The sequence below is a fragment of the Salmo salar genome, chromosome ssa06 (genome assembly GCF_905237065.1).
Source record: "Salmo salar chromosome ssa06, Ssal_v3.1, whole genome shotgun sequence".
NCBI classification, from domain to species: Eukaryota; Metazoa; Chordata; class Actinopteri; order Salmoniformes; family Salmonidae; genus Salmo; species Salmo salar.
Window position 1 is genome coordinate 27562949 of NC_059447.1, and position 24840 is coordinate 27587788.

Consider the following 24840-nt stretch of genomic DNA (forward strand, 5'->3'; position numbering starts at 1 on the left):
ACCGTCTCCATCCGGATCGCCCTGCGCCTCGTCCTCCGGGTAGTCCCTGAGGTCGGTGTCGGCGCGCTGCTGGAGCCGCGCGTCAAGGGGGGAGTACTGTCACAACTTTCGCCGAAGTCGGTCCCTCTCCTTGTTCGGGTGGCATTCGTCGGTCGACGTCACCGGCTTTCTAGCTGCCGCCGATCCACTTTTCATTTTCTATTTGTTCTGTCTTTGTCTTTCACACCTGGCTTCACTCAACCAGTTACTTGTTTATTATTTAACCCTCTGTTCCCCATGTTGTGTTTGTGAGTGATTGTTTATTGTAATTCGGTCCATCTTTGTGGGCTTGTGATGTTACTTTGTAAATTTGTCTTTTTGAGTAAAGTACGTTGATGTCACGTCCTGACCAGCAGATGGAGCTAGTGTTTTAGTTTTGGTCAGGACGTGGCATGTTTGTGTTTGTTAAATGTTGGGTTGATGATTGGGACTTCCAATTGAAGGTAGGTGTGTATAGTTGCCTTTGATTGGAAGTCCTATATAGGTGTGTGTGTTTGTCTTTGGGGTTGTGGGGAATTGTTCTGTGTTGAGCCTATGCTTTGCCAGACTGTTGGTTGTTCGTTCATTCTCATGGTTTGTTATTTTGGCATTCATTTTGATAGTTAATAAAAGTCAAGATGAGCCTGCACATACCTGCTGCGTTTTGGTCCTCTTCTCTCCAGTATGACATTTTTAAGGATGAGTACGACTTATTTTATGACAGAATTCCCCACCAACAAAGGACCAAGCAGCGGAAGAAGGCTGGCGAGGTAAGGGAGACCGAGAGGCACCCCCAATAATTTTTTAGGGGGGGGCACAAGGGCTGTTTGACGGGGCAAGAGCTGCCCGCCAGTCAACAGTCGTCATCAGAGCTGCCCGCCAGTCAACAGTCGTCATCAGAGCTGCCCGCCAGTCAACAGTCGTCAGAGCTGCCCGCCAGTCAACAGTCGTCAGAGCTGCCCGCCAGTCAACAGTCGTCAGAGCTGCCAGCCAGTCAACAGTCGTCAGAGCTGCCCGCCAGTCAACAGTCGCCAGAGAGGCCAGACTGCGCTGAACTGCCGGAGTGGCCAGACTGCGCTGAACTGCCGGAGTGGCCAGACTGCGCTGAACTGCCGGAGTGGCCAGACTGCGCTGACCTGCCGGCGTGGCCAGACTGCCCTGACCTGCCGGCGTGGCCAGACTGCCCTGACCTGCCGGCGTGGCCAGACTGCCCTGACCTGCCGGCGTGGCCAGACTGCCCTGAACTGCCGGCGTGGCCAGACTGCCCTGAACTGCCGGAGTGGCCAGACTGCCCTGAACTGCCGGAGTGGCCAGACTGCCCTGACCTGCCGGAGTGGCCAGACTGCCCTGACCTGCCGGAGTGGCCAGACTGCCCTGACCTGCCGGAGTGGCCAGACTGCGCTGAACTGCCGGAGTGGCCAGACTGCGCTGAACTGCCGGATTGGCCAGACTGCGCTGAACTGCCGGAGTGGCCAGACTGCCCAGACTGTCCCCAGTGGCCAGACTGCCCAGACTGTCCCCAGTTGCCAGACTGCCCAGACTGTCCCCAGTTGCCAGACTGCCCCGACTGTCCCCAATTGCCAGACTGCCCCGACTGTCCCGAGTTGCCAGACTGCCCCGACAGCCTGGAACGGCCTGCACCTGAGCCACCTCCAGGATAGGTGGGTTGGGGAGGGAGGGTGTAGCACAGTGCCGTCGTTGACGGCAGCCACCCTCCCTTCCCTCCCTTATGGTTTAGGGGTTATTGTTTGTTGGGTTTTTGTTGGGGTATTGGGGATTTTCTTGTTTTTCTTTTTTAGGTGCATTCCGGGGTCTGCACCTTGAGGGGGGGTACTGTCACGTCCTGACCAGCAGATGGAGCTAGTGTTTTAGTTTTGGTCAGGACGTGGCATGTTTGTGTTTGTTAAATGTTGGGTTGATGATTGGGACTTCCAATTGAAGGCAGGTGTGTATAGTTGCCTTTGATTGGAAGTCCTATATAGGTGTGTGTGTTTGTCTTTGGGGTTGTGGGGAATTGTTCTGTGTTGAGCCTATGCTTTGCCAGACTGTTGGTTGTTCGTTCATTCTCATGGTTTGTTATTTTGGCATTCATTTTGATAGTTAATAAAAGTCAAGATGAGCCTGCACATACCTGCTGCGTTTTGGTCCTCTTCTCTCCAGTATGACATTTTTAAGGATGAGTACGACTTATTTTATGACAGTTGATTACTCAATTCTGCTGTCCTGCGCCTGACTCTCTACACCAGCTACACACAGGACCCTTACAAGAGTAGTATTTGTCCAGTAGGTTTCCTGAAGGAGAAAGCCCCCTACTTCTATGTCAAAGATAATAAAACAAAAACATGTTAGTAAATACTACAGTTCTGTCCCCAAACACACTACAGTACATACTACAGTATATTACAGTCTGCACAAACTCTACAGTAAAAACTATAGTATACCATACTAGTCTGTAAAAACAGTACAGTAAATACTATATATAGTACAGAGGTTCCCAAACTTTTTTGGCCCAATGCCCCATTTTTATATCTGAAACTTGTTGTGACACCAACCATGTGAAAACAAATATGTTATTAACAGCCAATGTTTACTTCTTTATTTGGGCCTATGGCAGTCAATTGAAAAACATTCTAACAGTATTTCAGATTTATTTAAGATGCACTCCAGCAATTTTTTTACTTTTAAAAACAACATCCCACTTATAAATACAGTAAGCTAAAAATAAATATTTGTTTTGAGCAAAATCGTTTTTTTGACAAAAGTGCAAACTGGAGTAAGCCATTCAAGGAGTTGGCCTGATGGTTCCCTCTGATGTCATTGGCATCCCCCCTTGCTTGAGGAACAATAGAGGAGCAATAGAGAACAAAAGAGGACCTCCCCCCACTAGGACCCCCCCCATTAAAGGATGGATGCATCTCACATATTTTCACAGTGCCCTTCTTTAATTACTTGTTACTTCTTATCTGTTAATTACTTCTTATCGGTATTATTATTTTTTTAAACTGCACTGTTGGTTAGGTGCTCGTAAGTAAGCATTTCACTGTAAGGTCTACACCTGTTGTATTCGGCGCATGTGACTAATAAAATTTGATTTGATTTTAACCAACAGGTTCCTGCTCCTTATCTGTATATTGTTTATTGTCTATGATTCTTTGTTGCTTAGTTGGTAAGCATGTGGTGCTTGCTATTCCAAGGTTGTGGGTTCAATTCCTGCAGGGATTCTAAAAATGTATGCACCTATTGTGTCATTAACATTTGCCTCTCTTCCCCTCCCCCTTCACTCCCTGCATTTCTCCCTCCTCTTCTCTTTCTCACTCCCAGGGGCGTCGATAGTGACGGGGGGGGCTGAGGGAGGGGGTAGGTCGTTGTGTTGTGTTGTGTTGTGTTGTGTTGTGTTGTGTTGTGTTGTGGAGGCAGAGCGAGATCATGCTGTGGCGGCTTCCTCCCTCTCCCAGAAGAAAGTCATTGCTGTGGGCGTGGCCCCCTTGGGGCTGGTGCACAACAAAGAGCAGCTAGTTAACACACAGGTACACGCTCAGAGACACAAATACACTTACACACACACGAATAGATGCATACATGTCATGACCACACACACACAATGTTCAATGTATACAGAATTAAACAGGCACAGACGCACACACATAAGGCGGCACAGGAACACACTACTGTACACTGACACTGTATACAAATAAATTAATGTCCTTCACTTTCCTTCATCTCTCCCCTCTTTTCTTCTCACCCTCTCTCACTCAGCCAAGCAAAACCACAGGAAATGTAATTAGTAAGAACAAGGACATTGTAATACACAATGGATGGTAATCACAATTACCTCTTTTTCTCTCTCCCCTCCTATATTTTATCTACATTGATCTCTCTCCCCCTCCCCTCTCGCTTTACCTTCGCTGATCCCCTTCTCTACCCTTCCTCCCCCCTCCTCCTCCTCTCTCAGGGTAGTTTCCCAGCGCGGTATTATGTCCAGAACGCATCCCGTGACTCGTGCTGCCTGGATAATAACTACCAGGCCTTCCTGCTGGTGGATGATGGGAGTGTAGGCCGGCGGGAGGGGAAACGGCCTTCATGTCCAAGATGGAAGACTACATCTCCCACCAGCGCACCGGCATCTGGGGTGAGACACAGTACACAGTACACACACACACACCACACACACTACACACACAGCAGGTAACCTAGTAGTTAGAGCGTTGGACTTGTAACCGAAAGGTTGCAAGATCAAATCCCCGAGTTCTGCCCCTGAACAAGGCTGTCATTGAAAATAAGAATTTGTTCTTAACTGACTTGCCTAGTTAAATAAAGATAAAATAAATAATACTGCTACTACTGCTTTTTGATCTTCAAACAATGATGATCTACAAATAAGTTACACAATCATTGTCTGAAGATGGTGAATCATCACTGCAGAAACAATAAATAGTGGGGAGAGCACATCATTCTGGTGCATGCGCACATGGTGAATTGGTCAAATAGGAGGGGTGAGAGGGGAGGTATGGGGTCATTCGTTCTGTGTGGAGTTGAGGCACATTTGCTCTAATTTAGGTGTTTTGTTCTCAGTTATATGTGACTCGCCTCTCCCTCCAGGTGTCGCGGCTACTATGGGACATCCTGGGAGATGTGTGTCAGCCCTTCTACTACAGTCCTCTGGGTTTGGACCAGAGCACCAGCACCTGGAGAACACTGAAGGTAGTGGCTGCCATAGCTGCGTTCCAAATAGCACTCTATCCCCTATACACTCTCAGAAAAAAAGTTGCTAAGTAGAACCATATAGGGTTCTTCGGCTTGTCTCCATATGGAAACCCTTCTTGGTTATATCTAGAACCGTTAAATAAATGGTTCTACCAGGAACCCTTTTTATCGTCTTAACCCATTGGGCACAGACGTCAATTCAATATCAATTTTTTATTTACATTTGGTTGAGTTGTCAACTAACTTGAATTCAACGTAAAATCAAGAACAAATGTCACCATGACATTGTATTTAGATTAGAAGTAAGGTAAAAAATACAAAATTCCCTTACCTTGATGACGTTTTGCAAATCCAATCAGTTTTTCCCATTTGATTGAACTTCATCACATAGAATTGTTTTCTTGAAATGATGTGGAAACAACGTTGATTCAACCACTGTTTGCCCAGTGGGAAGGTTCTTCCTAGAACCCTCTATGAAAAGTTCTAACAAGAACCCTTTTATCTTTGAACGGTTCTACCAGCCTTATTAGCCTTTAAAATGAACCACCTCTTTTTGACAATACATTACATGCTGTATATTATAATGCCTTACTTTGAGTGCCTATATACCCTAACACAGTGGTCTGAAGCTCCTGGATTACAGGCCACATTAGGCCGGCAAATCACATTATGCTGGCTTGTAAAGTGATGTGTAATTCCTATTGGAATTCATAGTGATCTTGCTCTTCGTTTGCCGATATGAGTAAAACTTTTAAACCGCCGCCGGGCCAGATGGAATACCAGGACGGGTTCTCAGAGCATGCGCAGACTAGCTGGCAAGTGTCTTCACTGACATTTTCAATCTCTCTTTGTCCCAGTCTGTAAACCCAACATGTTTCAAGCTGACCACCATTGTCCCTGTTACCAAGAACTCCAAGGTAACCTGCCTAAATGCCTATCGTCCCGTAGCACTCACATCTGTAATTATGAAGTGCTTTGAAAGGCTGGTCATGACACACGTCAACACCATCATCCCAGAAACCCTGGACCCACTCTAATTTGCATACCTCCCCATCAGATCCACAGATGACGATATCTCAATTGCACTTCACACTGCTTTCTCCCACCTTGGTATGGCAAATGCTCGCCCTCAACCGCGATAGAGGGTGGTGTGGACAGCCCAGTACATTACTGGGGCCGAGCTCCCTGCCATCAAGGACCTCTATATCAGAAGCTAATTAAAAATCTCTTTCCCTATCTTCTGAATCACGATTGTAATGTCTGTAGCCTAAACACACGTGCACACACACTGATAAAGATTTTCAGCTTGCAAGCAGACACTGAAATAAGTTTGAGTGACTGAGGGTTTTGCATAGGTGCTTTATTGTGTTTTTTTGTGGGACTAGAAAAAATGCCTGCAACATAAAATAATGATATTAACCGGTTCCCATGCTTTTAAAATAACGGTTATGTTCTGGAACAGTATAGATCACTGTTGTTCCAGGCTCCATTTCTGTTGCTTGAGAAATGTTGTTCTGCTCCCTAAAACGGTTCCAACCCCTGCTGTATATTGAGTAAAAAAAACAATTGGAACACCTGCTTTTCAATGATATTGACTGCCCAGGTGAATCCAGGTGAAAGCTATGATCCCTTATTGATGTCACCTGTTAAATTCACTTTAATCCATGTAGATGAAGGGCAGGAGACAGGTTAAAGATGGATTTTTAAGCCTTAAGACAACTGAAACATGGGTTTTGTATGTATGCTATTCAGAGGGTGAATGGGCAAGACAAAATATTTAAGTGCCTTTGAACAGGGTATGGTAGTAGGTGCCAGGTTTATTTGAACAGTGAGAGACAGAATAACAACAAAAAATCCAGGAAAACGCATGTCAAAAATGTTATAAATTGATTTGCATTTTAATGAGGGAAATAAGTATTTGACCCCCTCTCAATCAGAAAGATTTCTGGCTCCCAGGTGTCTTTTATACAGGTAACGAGCTGAGATTAGGAGCACACTCTTAAAGGGAGTGCTCCTAATCTCAGCTTGTTACCTGTATAAAAGACACCTGTCCACAGAAGCAATCAATCAATCAGATTCCAAACTCTCCACCATGGCCAAGACCAAATAGCTCTCCAAGGATGTCAGGGACAAGATTGTAGACCTTCACAAGGCTGGAATGGGCTACAAGACCATCGCCAAGCAGCTTGATGAGAAGGTGACAACAGAAGAAACACAAAAGAACTATCAATCTCCCTCGGTCTGGGGCTCCATGCAAGATCTCACCTCGTGGAGTTGCAATGATCATGAGAACGGTGAGGAATCAGCCCAGAACTACACGGGAGGATCTTGTCAATGATCTCAAGGCAGCTGGGACCATAGTCACCAAGAAAACAATTGGTAACACACTATGCCGTGAAGGACTGAAATCCTGCAGCGCATGCAAGGTCCCCCTGCTCAAGAAAGCACATATACATGTCCGTCTGAAGTTTGCCAATGAACATCTGAATGATTCAGAGGACAACTGGGTGAAAGTGTTGCGGTCAGATGAGACCAAAATGGAGCTCTTTGGCATCAACTCAACTCGCCGTGTTTGGAGGAGGAGGAATGCTGCCTATGACCCCAAGAACACCATCCCCACCGTCAAACATGGAGGTGGAAACATTATGCTTTGGGGGTGTTTTTCTGCTAAGGGGACAGGACAACTTCACCGCATCAAAGGGACGATGGACGGGGCCATGTACCGTCAAATCTTGGCTGAGAACCTCCTTCCCTCAGCCAGGGCATTGAAAATGGGTCGTGGATGGGTATTCCAGCATGACAATGACCCAAAACACACGGCCAAGGCAACAAAGGAGTGGCTCAAGAAGAAGCACATTAAGGTCCTGGAGTGGCCTAGCTAGTCTCCAGACCTTAATCCCATATAAAATCTGTGGAGGGAGCTGAAGGTTCGAGTTGCCAAACGTCAGCCTCAAAACCTTAATGACTTGGAGAAGATCTGCAAAGAGGAGTGGGACAAAATCCCTCCTGAGATGTGTGCAAACCTGGTGGCCAACTACAAGAAACGACTGACCTCTGTGTTTGCCAACAAGGGTTTTGCCAGCAAGTACTAAGTCATGTTTTGCAGAGGGGTCAAATACTTATTTCCCTCATTATAATGCAAATCAATTTATAACATTTTTGACATGCATTTTTCTTTATTTTTTTGTTGTTATTCTGTCTCTCACTGTTCAAATAAACCAACCATTAAAATTATAGACTGATCATTTCTTTGTCAGTGGGCAAACGTACAAAATCTGCAGGGCATCAAATACTTTTTCCCCTCGCTGTACATACCTACCACACATACCTTATTATTATCTATCCTGATTCCGAGTCCCTTTACCCTGCCTTCATGTACATATCTACCACATATATCTCGTACCCCTGCGCAGCGATATGATACTTGTACTCCCAGTAAATAGCTTCATATTTGTGTATTTTATTCCTTGTCTTATTTTTAAAAATATTCTTATACATTTTTTTAAAACTCTGTGTTGTCGGGAAGGGCTCATGAGCAAGCATTTCATGGTCAAGTTTATACCCCTTGTATTCTGTGCATGTGACAAAACATTTGATTAGATTATTATTTTTTTTTCTAAAAGTGTTTAGGGCACTACCAGAATTACAAATGCATCTGTTGTCAATGACAAGGTCCAGTGATGTGTACTAACTAGGCCTGTAGACTCCACCAATATAGTTGAATTATCAACACTGCTACGGTGAACCCACTTTATCACTGGCCATAGAATGTAACTGTGACTGCTGTGCTAACCAAGCTGTATTTACTCTCACCCTATCTCTCTATGTACTGTATCTCTCTTCCCCCTGTCCCCCTTCTCTCAGCAAGTGAATAAGTTGTTACTGGGGGATTGTCCGTATAGGGAGCAGTGCTGTGTCTATCCCTGGGCCTCTCTGTTTATCTGGGCTGTGCTGCAGAACTGCAGCGAGATGGCTGTCTACTTCTGGGAGATGGTAATTTATTAATTAATGATTTTATTAAACTTTTATCTGACGAGGTAAGTCAGTTAAGAATGTATGGTTCCAGGCAGCCATCATGACAACAATGAACAATTACTCTCAAATGGTTGGATGCTTGATGCTCAGAACTTTATCAATGCAGACACATTTTTGCATTGTTCTTTATCCCCTTTTTCTTTAGTTGTGACAGACTTTTCATTTAGTTTTGTCATCTTTTTTTTTTGGTGGGGGGGGGGGTTACAGGAACAAAAACAATTAAAGAAATACATACTGAGATAACCCCAAACCATTCCCCACCTCAGTTCCCACCCCGACTAGCCCCCCTCCCCCACCAGAAGAAAGCATGCCTCCCTCCCCTTCCAACCCCACCCAGCAACCGAGGTTGCTTATCAGTCCCCCTCCCACCCATCCATCCCCTGAGTCTCCCCTTACATCCCCCCAATCCCCCACGCCCTCCCCGCACAATGACCAGAGACCCCCCCAACCCGTACCACGCCTTCCCCATGGGCCTGAAAGCAAAGAAAGTAACACAAGTCTAAATAGATAGATAGATGGGGGGCTTTAGCTGAGATTGTTCTTTACAGAGTCAAGTATATTTGCCCAGGCTATCATTGTTAAGTAACATAATAGATGCAATGCATTGAATATTTAAATTAATGTACTTAAAAATACATTTTATAACTTTGCCCCAGAAGCATTTAACTGCAGGGCACTCCCACATCATATTAAGGAATGTTCCTAACTGATTTAGGGGACACAGTGAACAGGAATGCATTTTTGTAGCCTTAATGTGTTGACAATTATTTGAAAATAAGTCAGTTAATTCTTTTGCTAAAGAAAGCCACAAGAAAGCCAAGCGTTTCAATGCATGCCACCGGAACCAGAACTCTGACATGTTACTGATGTTGAAACAATCCCCTTTTTTTTTCTCTCTCTCGCTCTTTCACTCGCTCTTGCTTTCTCTCTTTCTCTCTCTCTAGGCAGGGAAGTCTGTCCTCAGTGCTCTGGCAGGCTGTAAGATTCTGAGGGAGCTGTCTAAGCTTGAGAGTAAGACGGCGGCCAAGCTCTCTATGAAGGAGCTAGCACAGAAGTTGGTGGGCTAGCCTTATTCCAAATGTTTAGCTAGTTTGATACTTAATGTGATGGGCTGCTCCCTGACATCCTGATTCCCCAATTAAAGCCTAGACAGTCAATGTATCCAAGTAATGCCTAGGGGCTTTTATCGGTTTTGCATACAAGTGAGCATCTTGTATTTTGTGAGTGAAGTTATAAACCATTATGCCTAGTAGCGGCTCCGGATCAGAATGCAAGGGACCACCTGTTAGAAAAGTCTGCTGGAGGGCATCCCGGTCTGGGGCCATTTGCAATGTTTTCACACTCAAGGCCTGGAGGATGAGGATGGAAGCAAACCAGTTTGCACCCCTTGTTCCTAATGGGAAACCTAATGTGAAAACCTGTGACCCGTTTCCTCTCTCTAGACTTGTTCAGTGAGTGTTGAGTATTAACTCTTTAATTGTCTCTCTAGATGTGTTCAGGTAATGCTATCAGAGCAGTGAGAGTCACTCTTTCAACCTCCTTATAAGGCAGTCTCTGGTGTGGGGCGAAGCTACCTGTCTGGAGATGGCCACCGCAGCCGATGCCCGCCTCTTCTTCAGTCACGATGGCTTGCAGGTCTGTATTAAACCAAGGGATCAGAGGTCAAGGTGTGTACGTGTGATCTGTGTGTACATGTGATCTGTGTGTACGTGTGATCTGTGTGTACGTGTGATCTGTGTGTACGTGTGATCTGTATGTACGTGTGATTTGTGTGTACGTGTGATCTGTATGTTCACATTCATCTTTATAAAACTAACCAGATTTCCAGAGTGTGTGTATTAGAATGTGGAGGGTGGTTAATTGAAGTTTCTCAGGACTAACTCTGCTCCTACCTCTTCCCCTGGCAGTCTCTGCTGTCTCAGATCTGGTGGGGAGACATGGAGAGGAGCACGGAAGTCTGGAAACTGATCCTCACCTTCTTCTTACCCCCCCTCATCTACACCAACCTCATCAGCTTCAGGTTAGTGGCTACCTGTTTGAGAATTTCCAATCCATTAAGCATTAAGATATAGAGAAGATTGGCTGACCACTTTTAACAAATACTACAGTTTACTATAGAATACTACAGTACTTACAATAGAATACTGTAGTAAACTTTACTATACTGTAGAATACTATACTAACAGAGGAGTTGAGCGGTCGGAAATCCCGTTCATCGCTTAACGTCCACATTCCCCCGCTTCGCTAAAAACACTCACCGCTCACAGGAAAAAATAACTGCCAATCAAAATTCGCTCCATTCATTTTTGTTTAAAACTTAATTTAACTAACCCCATCTACTGTACTTTTGTGACTATGTACCATTTAGTTTGGAAGTAGCTCTCAACCAAGGGCGTAGGAGCCAGGGAACAGGGGGGACATGTCCCCCCTACATTTGCTTTGAGTAGTGCCTGACCCTAGTGTAGCAACACATACATTCTAAGGGATTTCATTGGGTCTCCATTCTGATTTGTTTTATACTGTTCAATTAAACTTCAACCAAAAATAATCTAGGCCTTATTTTTGACCAAATGTTAATATTGCGATTTGACATGCGATTTAGATCAAAACACTTGGGTGAACTGTTGGAATCATGGAAAAACAAGGTTCTAACGATGAACTTAGCCTTAAGATGCTTTTGATGCGGCCTACAATAACCATTGTAGGGAAAAAGCCAAAATTAAATGAAAATTCATTTTTTAAGTAATTGTTATTTTGGTGGTTTCTAATACTTTAAACCCTTTTATTTAATTATAATGTACATATATTTCATGATTACTGAAGTGAAACAGTTAATTTCCAAGTTTTTTAAAAACATTTTATTATGCCCAATGCGATGTGAATACGCTAGCTCAAATGTCCCATTGTTGCAGCTGACTTGGGCCACTCAAATAAAATAAAATTGTATTTGCCACATGTTTCATAAAGAACAGGTGTAGACTAACAGTGAAATGCTTACCTGCGGGCCTTTCCAAACAATGCAGGGAGAAAAAAAAGAAAATTTGAGAAAAATTCTAAAATAATATAATAATAATAATAATTTTAACACTAGGAAAAAATAGAAAAATAATAACACAAGGAATAAATACACAATGAGTAACAATAACTTGGCTATATAGACAGGGTACCAGTTCCAAGTGGTTGTGCAGGGGTATGAGCTAACTGAAGTAGATATCAAGATAACATGCTACAGATCAATGAAATCAGGCTGGTTTGGACACAAAATAATTAGCAAGCTAGCTATCTAGTAATGCTGTACTGTCACGCCCTGACCTGAGAGAGATGGTTTATTTCTCTATTTTGTTAGGTCAGGGTGTGGGGTGGGCATTCTATGTTTTGTATTTCTTTGTGTTGGGCCGAGTATGGTTCCTAATCAGAGGCAGCTGTCTATTGTTGTCTCTGATTAGGAATCATACTTAGGCAGCCTTTTCCCACCTGTGTTTGTGGGTAGTTGTTTTCTGTTTTGTATAGTGTACCTGACGGAACTGTTTATCTTTTCGTTTTGTTTCTTTGTTCTAGTGTTTCATTGTTTAATAAATTCATAATGAACACTTACCACGCTGCGCTTTGGTCCCCTCTCTACAACAGCCGTAACATGTACAATAAAGCTGTTATTTACAATCAATGATGTAGTTATGAACACAAGTTGTCCAATTTTCATATAGTCAAAGAGTTATGGCGCTAACATTTTGTCCATTCATAATGAGGTTCACACTTCTATTGCCGGTGTAATTTGATGGCTTTGATCTTTGGTTATTTGCTGTATAGAATAACATGAAAAGTGATAAAAAATATGTAAAAGCATTGGGTAGGTGTAGATGAAATGTATACCAATACAGTTACACCAATCCACTGCTTTTAAATCTTTGAGGGGGTGTGAATGAGCGCAGAGGCGAAGAAGGGTTACGGGATTTGGCTACTGTCATGCTATAGTAGCCTAGCGCACCCAGTTACCGCTTTCTTAGTCATCAATCACCGTTGAAGCTGATGGAGGACTTCTCAGAATAAATGCAATGTTGCTTGTTTCATTTAGCTAATTAGTTGCCAGTACAGCATTTAATTTGCATATAACCTGCCCATTCCCTTCCCCCATATTCCAATTTGTGCCACCCATAAGTAAGGAACCTACATGCCAAGTATAGACAATATTGTGTTCCCTAAAGGTTATAGAAAAGAACAGAAGCTCTGAACTATCCGTTCAGACCCCAGTCCTACTTAGAGGTTTTGGAAAATGTGCTCTTTTAGTATTTTGTCCAGTAGGTTTCCTCAAGGAGATAGCCTCCACTTCAATGTCAAAGGTAATGAAACAAAAACGTTATAGTAAATGCGACAGTTCATTGGAAGTGTGAACTCTAACCTAGTCTATTAGCTAAAAAGGTATCTTGGCGGCGTAGAGAACATTTTTCTTTTGTAAATAAAATGTTCTGCAAATCGACTAAATTCATTGAGTTGAGAGAAAATGTTGCAGTTTTTAAACCCATTTCCTGCAATTCTACACAGTTTGACATGAAGCTAATGCTGTATTCCTCTGCTCAAACAGAACAAAATCAATGGGTATGTATCCTGAATGTTCTGTTCTCTCTGACTGTCTAGCTTTTATTTGATTGTTATATGCAGTATAGTTCAATGAACACAAACTGTTTTTCCATCCGTAAATTACCACTTAGACGGCCCGCCTAAGAATATTCTATTCAGAAGAAACCATGTAATTAATTCCAATGATAGTCATTTTCTCCATATTACAAATATATACTACTTCCCCAGAGTTGGATGAACTGGACTAGCTAGCATGCTAACTGTTCCTGTAGACGTCCAGTCACACACTAGTTAGCATTGGCTTGTGAAACTGCGTCTAACTTTCTTCATACTGGACACAGAGACATTCCATTTTTATCCACGGTGGTATTCTGCTAGTGATATTCATAAAAAAACATTTTCAAATGGGCATTTTTTATTTTTGCGGACCTCTGCAGTACGTCCACGGACCACAGTTTGAAAACCCCTGCAGTATACAGTCTGCAATAACAATAACTATAGTAATACTAAAGTATTTACACTATAGTAAACTATAGTATTTTTTCATGTGGTTGGTGGTGAAGGGGAAAAAAACGTTTCCAATATGTGGCAAATGGCCAATATGTAAAGCATTCCTTATTTTCCTCATAGGGTGTGAATTTGAGAAATTAGGCTGGTGGTGAAGGAAAGTTTCCTCTGCGCAATGTCTGTCTGTCGGTTTATCAGCTCTCTCTATTTCTATCTTTATTTCTCAGGGATCCTGAGGAAGAGGGGAAGACTGAGCAAGTCCCCCATGGTCAAGACACAGACAGTCTGGACGGAGGCGATGCCACCATGTTCTCCCTCACCGACATCATGTAAACACACACACGCATGCACGCTTGCACACATGCATGCACACACAAAAAGTAATTATTCTCATTCTTATCCTCTCAGGGATGAGGATGCTGAGGAATATACTGCTATAAGGGTCAATCTGAAAGGTGCCCCCTCCAATCCTAAGAGGCCATTCATACTGCTACGCTGGAGGGAGTTCTGGTTTGCGCCCGTCACTGCGTTTCTAGGCAACGTGCTGATGTACTTCCTGTTCCTCAGCCTGTTTGCTTACGTCCTATTGTTGGACTTCAAGCCCCCGCACACCTCACGGCCCGTCCACCTTAGAGTTTGTTCTCTACTTCTGGGTCTTCATCCTGGTCTGTTAGGAGTTTTGACAGGTAGGACGCATCGCATGTAAACACACACACACACACACACACACACACACACACACACACACACACACACACACACACACACACACACACACACACACACACACACACACACACACACACACGCACTAAAACATATACATATATAGTCAGTTCAAAAATGATTGGCACCATTGATAAAGATGAGCAAAATAAATAACGCAAATATCGAACCCTATTGTATGCTCAAAAATTTTACACTCGCAAAAAATACGCTGCTGCTACTGCTTCACATACGCTACTGCTACAGCTCGGTCTATTATCTGTCCTTTGCCTAGTCACTTCACCCCTACCTATATGTACATATCTACCTCAGTTACCTCGTACCCCTGCACATCAACTCGGTACTCCCTGTACTGTATCATGTTATTTTTGTTATTGTTATTTTTACTTGTTATTGTTATTTGTTGTTCACTGTGGATTGATTCATAAAACATTACAGAAAAAGGCTAAGTGTCGTTATCCTCTCAACGGGGGGTGCACAAAGTATTGAAAACAGCGACCCTTGCCAATCATTTTGACAGGTTCTTTTTGAGATTTTGTTATATTACTTGTTAAAGGTGCTATACGGGATTTTTTTGTTGTTGAATTTTTGCATTGTAATTTCAGAAAATGTCCATAATATACTGTATCTGCTGCTAATAGCGGAATGATAGTGTTTCACAGTATTACTTATCCACCAATGTTGTGATTGGCTGTGATATTTGCCTATTCATTTCTCCCACCAGAGTGGCATCTGTTGTCAAACTGGGAAAGCTGTTCCGACTTTGTGGCTGTGTTATCTAGTGGAAATCATTGTACCATCTAAATCGCTGTGAAATATATTTTCAATAACACAAAATATCGTTTTTACAGCTGTTTGAAGCTGGTGGACCAAAAAGGGTACAATTAGTCGTGGCTGAGAGTGTGTGTGGTGGTTAGTGTGTGCATGTGTCTTCAGCAATTTTTGGGGGCCTTTCTCAGACACCGCCTGGCATGTACATCCCCCCCAGTGATGTGCTGGGCCGTCCGCACCACCCTCTGTAGGGCCTTCTGGACGAGGTAGGTGCAGTTGCCATGCAAGTGATACAACCAGTCAGGATGCTCTCAATGGTGCAGCTATAAAAGGATCTGAGGGGCCATGCCAAATCGTTTCAACCTCCTGCTGGGTTGAGAAGACCGTGTTAATTCCTCAGTGGACACCGAGGAACTTGAATCGCTCTCCCTCTTGCTCTTGCTCGCTCTACAGTGCCGTGAAAAAGTATTTGCCCCCTTTCAGATTTTCTGTGTTTTTCATAATTGTCACGATTCCCACCGACGGTGGCGCCCCCTCCTGCTTGGGTGGCGCTCGGCGGTCGTCGTCACCGGCCTATTAGCTGCCACCGATTCCCTTTTGCTTTTCCCCTTTTTTATTTTGTGACACCTGTGGTCAATTAGCCATTAGAGGGGCTATTTAGTTTAGCTGGCCCGCTCCTGTTCGTGCGGGATTAATGATTGTTTCTTGTCAGACGGCTTATGTTCGTGTCGACGTTGTTGGACGCCGTATGTATTTTCTCCCCTGTGTGTGGGAACATTTGTTTTTTGTGTGAGTGTATATTAAAAACACCACTACCCTGTGTTCGCTGCTTCCTGCGCCTCATTCCTCCTCCACGATTACCAAGCCGTAACAATAATGAATGTTATCAGATCTTCAACCAAAACCTAAAATTAGATAAAGTTAACCTGAGTTTACAAATAACAAAAATGGATGCTTATTTTATTTATTTAATTAACAAAGTTATGCAACACCCAATTCCCCTACGTGAAAAAGCCCCCTTACTCTCAATAACTGGTTGTGCCACCTTTAATGACTGCAACCAAATGCTTCCTGTGGTTGTTGATCATCGCTGTAGAGGAATTTTGGCTCACTCTTGCATGTAGAATTGCTTTAACGCAGCGACATTTGCGTTTTTTCAAGCAAGAACTGCTTGTTCCTCGTCCTGCCAAACATCGCAATTGGGATTAGGTCTGGACTTTGACTAAGCCATTCAAAAACTTAAAATGTGTTTCTTTTTAACCATTTTCATGTAGACTTGATTGTGTGTTTTGGATCATTGAGTTGCTGCATGACCCAGCTGCACTTCAGCTCACAGACGGATGGCCTGACATTCTCCTGTAGAATTCTCTGATACAGAGTGTAATTCATGGTTCCTTCTATTAAGGCAAGTCGTCCAGGTCCTGAGGCAGCAAAGCATCCCCAAACCATCACACTACCACCACCATGCTTGACCGTATGAGGTTATTCCAAATGTGTCAGGACTTGAAGTGAGCAGTTCATGCTTGAAAACCCACAAATGTCACTGAGTTGACGCAGTTCTGCATGGAAGAGGGGCTAAAATTCCTCCACAGTGACGTGAGCGATCGATCAACAACTACCGGAAGCGTTTGGTTGGAGTCAATGCAGCTAAAGGCGGCACAACCAGTTATTGAGTGTAAGGAGGCAATTACTTTTTCACACAGGGGCATTGGGTGTTGCATAACTTTGTTAATGAAATACATTTTATAAGTATGTAATTGTTGTGTTATCTGTTCACTCAAGTTCCTTTTATCTAATATTATCTTTTGGTTGAACATTCAACATCCAAGATATGCAAATAAAGAATTTGAAAGGAGGCAAATACTTTTTCTTAGCACTTTATGTATATATAGCTCAATATGTATTTTTTGGTCATCTTTATCAAGGCTGCCATTAATTTTGGAGGTGACAATAAACAAAAAAGTATTGCTCTCTCCCTCCCTTTCTGTCCTTCTCTCTATCTATCAGACGTTCTTCAGGGGCAGCACTACTTTATATCAGAGGATGAAGCTCTACATCCAGGACATGTGGAATAAGTGTAACATCACAGCCATCTCACTCTTTGCACTGGGCATGGGCTGCAGGTGTGTGTTTTTACATATATATGTGCACGTGTTTATGTGTCTGTGTGTCGATGTAAACACAGCTTTTTTTATTTCAATATTCGTTTTTTTTCAATCACTTTGGCACATTTTCCAGATGTAAGTGGTATATTTTTCAAAACTCTGGTAAGTACAAAACTCTAAACTGATAACAGTTGTAATTCTCCCTGTCTTATGTTCAGAACCTTTGATTGAGCATTCAATGGGGTTTCACACATCTTTCAAACCTGAGTCATTCATGCAAAATCAAAGTTTGTCCGTGAAATACCACACATTTTTTTTTTGTCACCAGCTTATCAGGTAATGATAGGCTCACCATTTAGTCATTTTAACTACCATTTAATCCAATAGCAAAAAATACAAGATAAACATTTCAAAACTGTTATTTTTGAAGTACTGAAGAAAACAAAATTGCACATGGTAAATATGACATTGCACAGTTTTTTTTTACAATCATTTGTATCCAATGGCAGGTTTTGAGCATGTTGAGAAATGTCAGTCTTAGTTTCATTATTCTTATACAGTACATACGTAGGACAAATCATCAGAAATAGGGGTATTGTAACGCAGTTGGCTACTGTAAAAACGTTGAATGATGTTGTATGCCTTTTCTGCCACCATGAAACATTGTACAAGATCACCTTTTCTACGTGACTTGTCAACTGATTCACTATTGTCTGTCTCTCTGCTTGAAGTTCACCAGCTCATCAGATAATGAGTGGAATATATTGTTATAGACAACCCAGTTATTTCACCAGCGCATTCTACACTACACTATAATTCCAAAGGGTAGCACTCTTTCCACTGTGTCCTATTGAAAACAATGGCTGATGGAGAATGATGAGTATTTACAGCCACATCCATATACGATTCGGTTTTACCTTCCAACTTAAAGGGTAGGTAGCTTAAACGTAACCACATGTAACATATGGATTTGCATTAGTATACACATCAAAAGTCCCAATGTGAAGTTACACGTCGCTTTTCTATTTTTCAAGTTATTACATAAAACCAATCAGAGTGCCAAAGTCAATATTGGAAAATGTTTTTGTGGAGTGTGACATTATAACCGTCTCTCCCTGGTACGGTATAGAACAGAATCATTAGCTCATGTTCTTTGGAATGCTCTTTAGGCTTTATTACCCAAAGACATCGTAAATCTTCTCTGTCAGTGCTATCTCATAGAGGCCCATCCTCAGTAAAACACACACACACAATAGTTAACAGAATACGCTATTCTGTCGAATAAAACAACCATTATAATACAATATAAGCATTATAACATAATCCTGCAATTTTCCACGACATCTCCCCCATTTTGAGAATCTTCTCAACTTAAAAGAAAATTACAAGAATTAAGAACATTCATTCACATAGAAAATACATATTCTACATAAACCAAAAATCACAAAGCAATAACTCATCGCATGGGGTTCCTGCACATGACCAGCTTCCACAACACTAACTCAGCCTCATCCCAAGAAACTCAGCACTGTCTCTTATTTCAATCCCCAACACATTTTCTAAGCAATCTAGCAATTTGTCTGGAAAGGCTATGATACACAGTCACCTGCACGAACCCACAAAGAAAAACAAAAAATGCATACAATTTATGAGATTCAAAGCTATATTTTCCATAGACAGTGAAAAGCACATATTTAATGCATAATGCAGTGCATGCAACAGTGGAGTTTAATAAAATAAGCTTTAGTTATCTATCACACTCCAATGGATCAGCATAGTATGTTGGAAATGACTAATCCCAGAAACTAAGATTAGCATATCTTGTTGGACAAATCCAGGTAGTGACTCCTAGTTAAAATAAAATGCATTCCCTTGGTGCCTAATGAACATGACCCAAGACAAGCATCATGATTCCACTATTTATAAGGCAATGCCTATAGATGTGACGATCGTCGTAAGGAGGAGACCAAGGTGCAGCGTGGTAAGTGCTCATGTTTACTTTTATTTAACTCAGAACACTAAACAAAATAACGAAAAGGAAAACGAATGTTACGTTCTGCAGGCTTACACAGAGCTGTACAAAAACAAGATCCCACAACTGAAGGTGGGAAAAAAGGCTGCCTAAGTATGATTCCCAATCAGAGACAACGATAGACAGCTGCCTCTGATTAGGAACCATACTCAGCCAAACACAAAGAAATAGAAAGCAGAAATCCAAATTCTAGAATGCTCACCCAAATCACACCCTGACCTAACCAAAATAGAGAAATAAAAGGGCTCTCTATGGTCAGGGCGTGACAGTATCCCCCCAAAGGTGCGGACTCCGGCCGCAAAACCTGACTCAATAGGGGAGGGTCTGGTGGCGGCTCCGGTGCGGGACGTAGACCCCGCTCTACTCGAGGATCCGCCATCCTCGGTGGCGACTCTCTTTCGGTGGTTGTCGATAGCTCCGGACCGTGGATTGTTGCCAGAGGACCCGGACCGTGGATCATCGCCGGAAGCTCCGGACCATGGATCGTCGCCGGAAGCTCCGAACTGGGAACCCCTGCAGGAGGTTCTGGACTGCAGACCGCCGCTGGAGACTCTGGACCGTGGACCACCGCTGGAGACTCCGGACTGCCGCTGGAGACTCCAGAACACGGACCGCTGCTGGAGACTCCGGACCGCGGACCATCGCTAGAGGCTCCGGACCGCGGACCGTCGCTGGAGGCTCCGGACCGCGGACCGTCGCTGGAGGCTCCGGACCGTCGCTGGAGGCTCCGGACCGGGGACCGTCGCTGGAGGCTCCGGACCGGGGGACCGTCGCTGGAGGCTACGGACCGTCGCTGGAGGCTCCGGACCGAGGACCGTGGCTGGAGGCTCCGGACCGTCGCTGGAGGATCCGGACAGAGGACCGTCGCTGGAGGCTCCGGACCGGGGGACCGTCGCTGGAGGCTCCGGACCGCGGGAACGTCGCTGGAGGCTCCGGACCGGGGGACCGTCGCTGGAGGCTCCGGACCGTCGCTGGAGGCTCCGGACCGGGGAACCGTCGCTGGAGGCTCCAGACCGAGGTCCATCGCTGGAGGCTCCGGACCGTCGCTGGAGGCTACGGACCGTCGCTGGAGGCTCCGGACCGAGGACCGTGGCTGGAGGCTCCGGACCGTCGCTGGATGCTCCGGACCGAGGACCGTCGCTGGAGGCTCCGGACCGAGGACCGTAGCTGGAGGCTCCGGACCGGGGGACCGTCGCTGGAGGCTCCGGACCGTCGCTGGAGGCTCCGGACCGGGGGACCGTCGCTGGAGGCTCCGGACCGCAGACGTCGCTGGAGGCTCCGGACCGGGGAACCGTCGCTGGAGGCTCCGGACCGAATCGCTGGAAACTCCGGACCGCGCTGGAGGCTTCGGACGTCGCTGGAGGCTCCGGACCGAGGACCGTCGCTGGAGGCTCCGGACCGTCGCTGGATGCTCCGGACCGAGGACCGTCGCTGGAGGCTCCGGACCGAGGGACCGTCGCTGGAGGCTCCGGACCGGGGACCGTCGCTGGAGGCTCCGGACCGTCGCTGGAGGGCTCCGGACCGGGGGACCGTCGCTGGAGGCTCCGGACCAGCGCTGAGGCTCCGGACCGGGGACCGTCGCTGGAGGCTCCGGACCGGGGACCGTCGCTGGAAACTCCGGACCGGAGGACCGTCGCTGGAGGCTCCGGACCGGGGACCGTCACTGGAGGCTCGGACCGGGGACCGTCGCTGGAGGCTCCGGACCGTCGCTGGAGGCTCCGGACCGGGGACCGTCACTGAAGGCTCCGGACCGTCGCTGGAGGCTCCGGACCGGGGACTGTCGCTGGAGGCTCCGGACCGGGGACAGTCGCTGGAGGCTCCGGACCGGGGGACCGTCGCTGGAGGCTCCGGACCGGGGGACCGTCGCTGGAGGCTCCGGACCGGGGGACCGTCGCTGGAAGCTCCAGGCTCCGGACCGTCGCTGGAGGCTCCGGACCGAGGACCGTCACTGGATGCTCCGGACCGTCGCTGGAGGCTCCAGACCGTGGCTGGAGGCTCCGGACCGGGGGACCGTCGCTGGAAGCTCCAGGCTCCGGACCGTCGCTGGAGGCTCCGGACCGAGGACCGTCACTGGATGCTCCGGACCGTCGCTGGAGGCTCCGGACCGGGGGACCGTCGCTGGAAGCTCCGGACCGGGGGACTGTCGCTGGAAACTCCGGACCGAGGACCGTCGCTGGAGGCTCCGGACCGTCGCTGGAGGCTCCGGACCGAGGACCGTCGCTGGATGCTCCGGACCGTCGCTGGAGGCTCCGGACCGGGGGACCGTCGCTGGAGGCTCCGGACCGGGGAACCGTCGCTGGAGGCTCCGGACCGTCGCTGGAGGCTCCGGACCGGGGGACCGTCGCTGGAGGCTCCGGACCGTCGCTGGAGGCTCCGGACCGGGGACCGTCGCTGGAGGCTCCGGACCGTCGCTGGAGGCTCCGGACCGAGGACCGTGGCTGGAGGCTCCGGACCGTCGCTGGATTCTCCGGACCGAGGACCGTCACTGGAGGCTCCGGACCGAGGACCGTCGCTGGAGGCTCCGGACCGTCGCTGGAGGCTCTGGACCGAGGACCATCGCTGGAGGCTCCGGACCGAGGACCGTCGCTGGAGGCTCGGGACCGTCGCTGGAGGCTCCGGACCGTCGCTGGAGGCTCCGGACCGAGGACCGTCGCTGGAGGCTCCGGACCGAGGACCGTCGCTGGAGGCTCCGGACCGTCGCTGGATTCTCCGGACCGAGGACCGTCGCTGGAGGCTCCGGACCGAGGACCGTCGCTGGAGGCTCCGGACCGAGGACCGTCGCTGGAGGCTCCGGACCGGGGACCGTCGCTGGAGGCTCCGGACCGGGGACCGTCGCTGGAGGCTCCGGACCGTCGCTGGAAGCTCCGGACCGGGGAACCGTCGCTGGAAGCTCCGGACCGAGGACCGTCGCTGGAGGCTCCGGACCGGGGGACCGTCGCTGGAGGCTCCGGACCGCAGACCGTCGCTGGAGGCTCCGGACCGGGGACCGTCGCTGGAGGCTCCGGACCGGGGGACATTCGCTGGAGACTCCGGACCGGGGAACCGTCGCTGGAGGCTCCGGACCGTCGCTGGAGGCTCCGGACCGTCGCTGGAGGCTCCGGACCGGGGGACCGTCGCTGGAGGCTCCGGACCGAGGACCGTCGCTGGAGGCTCCGGACCGTCGCTGGAGGGTCCGGACCGAGGACCATCGCTGGAGGCTCCGGACCGAGAACCGTCGCTGGAGGCTCCGGACCGTCGCTGGAGGCTCCGGACCGAGGACCGTCGCTGGAGGCTCCGGACCGTCGCTGGAGGCTCCGGACCGGGACCGTCGCTGGAGGCTCCGGACAGTCGCTGGAGGCTCCGGACCGAGGACCGTGGCTGGAGGCTCCGGACCGTCGCTGGATTCTCCGGACCGAGGACCGTCGCTGGAGGCTCCGGACCGAGGACCGTCGCTGGAGGCTCCGGACCGTCGCTGGAGGCTCCGGACCGAGGACCGTCGCTGGAGGCTCCGGACCGAGGACCGTCGCTGGAGGCTCGGGACCGTGGCTGGAGGCTCCGGACCGAGGACCGTCGCTGGAGGCTCCGGACCGTCGCTGGAGGCTCCGGACCGGGGACCGTCGCTGGAGGCTCCGGACCGTCGCTGGAGGCTCCGGACCGAGGACCGTGGCTGGAGGCTCCGGACCGTCGCTGGATTCTCCGGACCGAGGACCGTCGCTGGAGGCTCCGGACCGAGGACCGTCGCTGGAGGCTCCGGACCGCAGACCGTCGCTGGAGGCTCCGGACCGGGGACCGTCGCTGGAGGCTCCGGACCGTCGCTGGAGGCTCCGGACCGAGGACCGTCGCTGGAGGCTACGGACCGTCGCTGGTGGTTCCGGACCGAGGACCGTGGCTGGAGGCTCCGGACCGTCGCTGGAGGCTCCGGACAGAGGACCGTCGCTGGAGGCTCCAGACCGGGGGACCGTCGCTGGAGGCTCCGGACCGCGGGACCGTCGCTGGAGGCTACGGACCGTCGCTGGAGGCTCCGGACCGAGGACCGTGGCTGGAGGCTCCGGACCGTCGCTGGAGGCTCCGGACAGAGGACCGTCGCTGGAGGCTCCGGACCGGGGGACCGTCGCTGGAGGCTCCGGACCGCGGGACCGTCGCTGGAGGCTCCGGACCGGGGGACCGTCGCTGGAGGCTCCGGACCGGGAACCGTCGCTGGAGGCTCCGGACCGTCGCTGGAGGCTCCGGACCGGGGGACCGTCGCTGGAGGCTCCGGACCGGGGACCGTCGCTGGAGGCTCCGGACCGTCGCTGGAGGCTCCGGACCGAGGACCGTGGCTGGAGGCTCCGGACCGGGGGACCGTCGCTGGAGGCTCCGGACCGAGGACCGTCGCTGGTGGCTCCGGACCGTGGCTGGAGGCTCCGGAACGAGGACCGTCGCTGGAGGCTCCGGACCGTCGCTGGAGGCTCCGGACCGAGGACCGTCGCTGGAGGCTCCGGACCGTCGCTGGAGGCTCCGGACCGAGGACCATCGCTGGAGGCTCCGGACCGTCGCTGGAGGCTCCGGACCGGGACCGTCGCTGGAGGCTCCGGACCGTCGCTGGAGGCTCCGGACTGGGGACCGTCGCTGGAGGCTCCGGACCGTGGACCGTCGCTGGAGGCTCCGGACCGAGGACCGTCGCTGGAGGCTCCGGACCCCGGACCGTCGCTGGAGGCTCCGGACCGGGGGACCGTCGCTGGAGGCTCCGGACCGGGGGACCGTCACTGGAGGCTCCGGACCGTCGCTGGAGGCTCCGGACCGGGGGACCGTCGCTGGAGGCTCCGGACCGGGGGACCGTCGCTGGAGGCTCCGGACCGTCGCTGGAGGCTCCGGACCGGGGACCGTCGCTGGAGGCTCCGGACCGGGGAACCGTCGCTGGAGGCTCCGGACCGTCGCTGGAGGCTCCGGACCGGGGACCGTCGCTGGAGGCTCCGGACCGGGGGACCGTCGCTGGAGGCTCCGGACCGGGGGACCGTCGCTGGAGGCTCCGTCGCTGGAGGCTCCGGACCGAGGACCGTCGCTGGTGGCTCCGGACCGTCGCTGGAGGCTCCGGAACGAGGACCGTCGCTGGAGGCTCCGGACCGTCGCTGGAGGCTCCGGACCGAGGACCGTCGCTGGAGCCTCCGGACCGAGGACCGTCGCTGGAGGCTCTGGACCGTCGCTGGAGGCTCCGGACCGGGGACCGTCGCTGAAGGCTCCAGACCGTCGCTGGAGGCTCCGGACTGGGGACCGTCGCTGGAGGCTCCGGACTGGGGACCGTCGCTGGAGGCTCCGGACTGTGGACCGTCGCTGGAGGCTCCTTGCCGTGAATCGTCACTACAGGCTCCGTGCCGTGGATTGTCACTGGAGGTTCCGGGCCATGGATTA

The 24840-nt window shown here is 48.9% G+C and overlaps 1 pseudogene; it reads left to right on the forward strand.

The window, feature by feature from the left end:
• LOC106606830 (transient receptor potential cation channel subfamily M member 4-like) overlaps positions 1-24840 on the forward strand; it is a 55733-nt pseudogene that overhangs the window by 14544 nt on the left and 16349 nt on the right.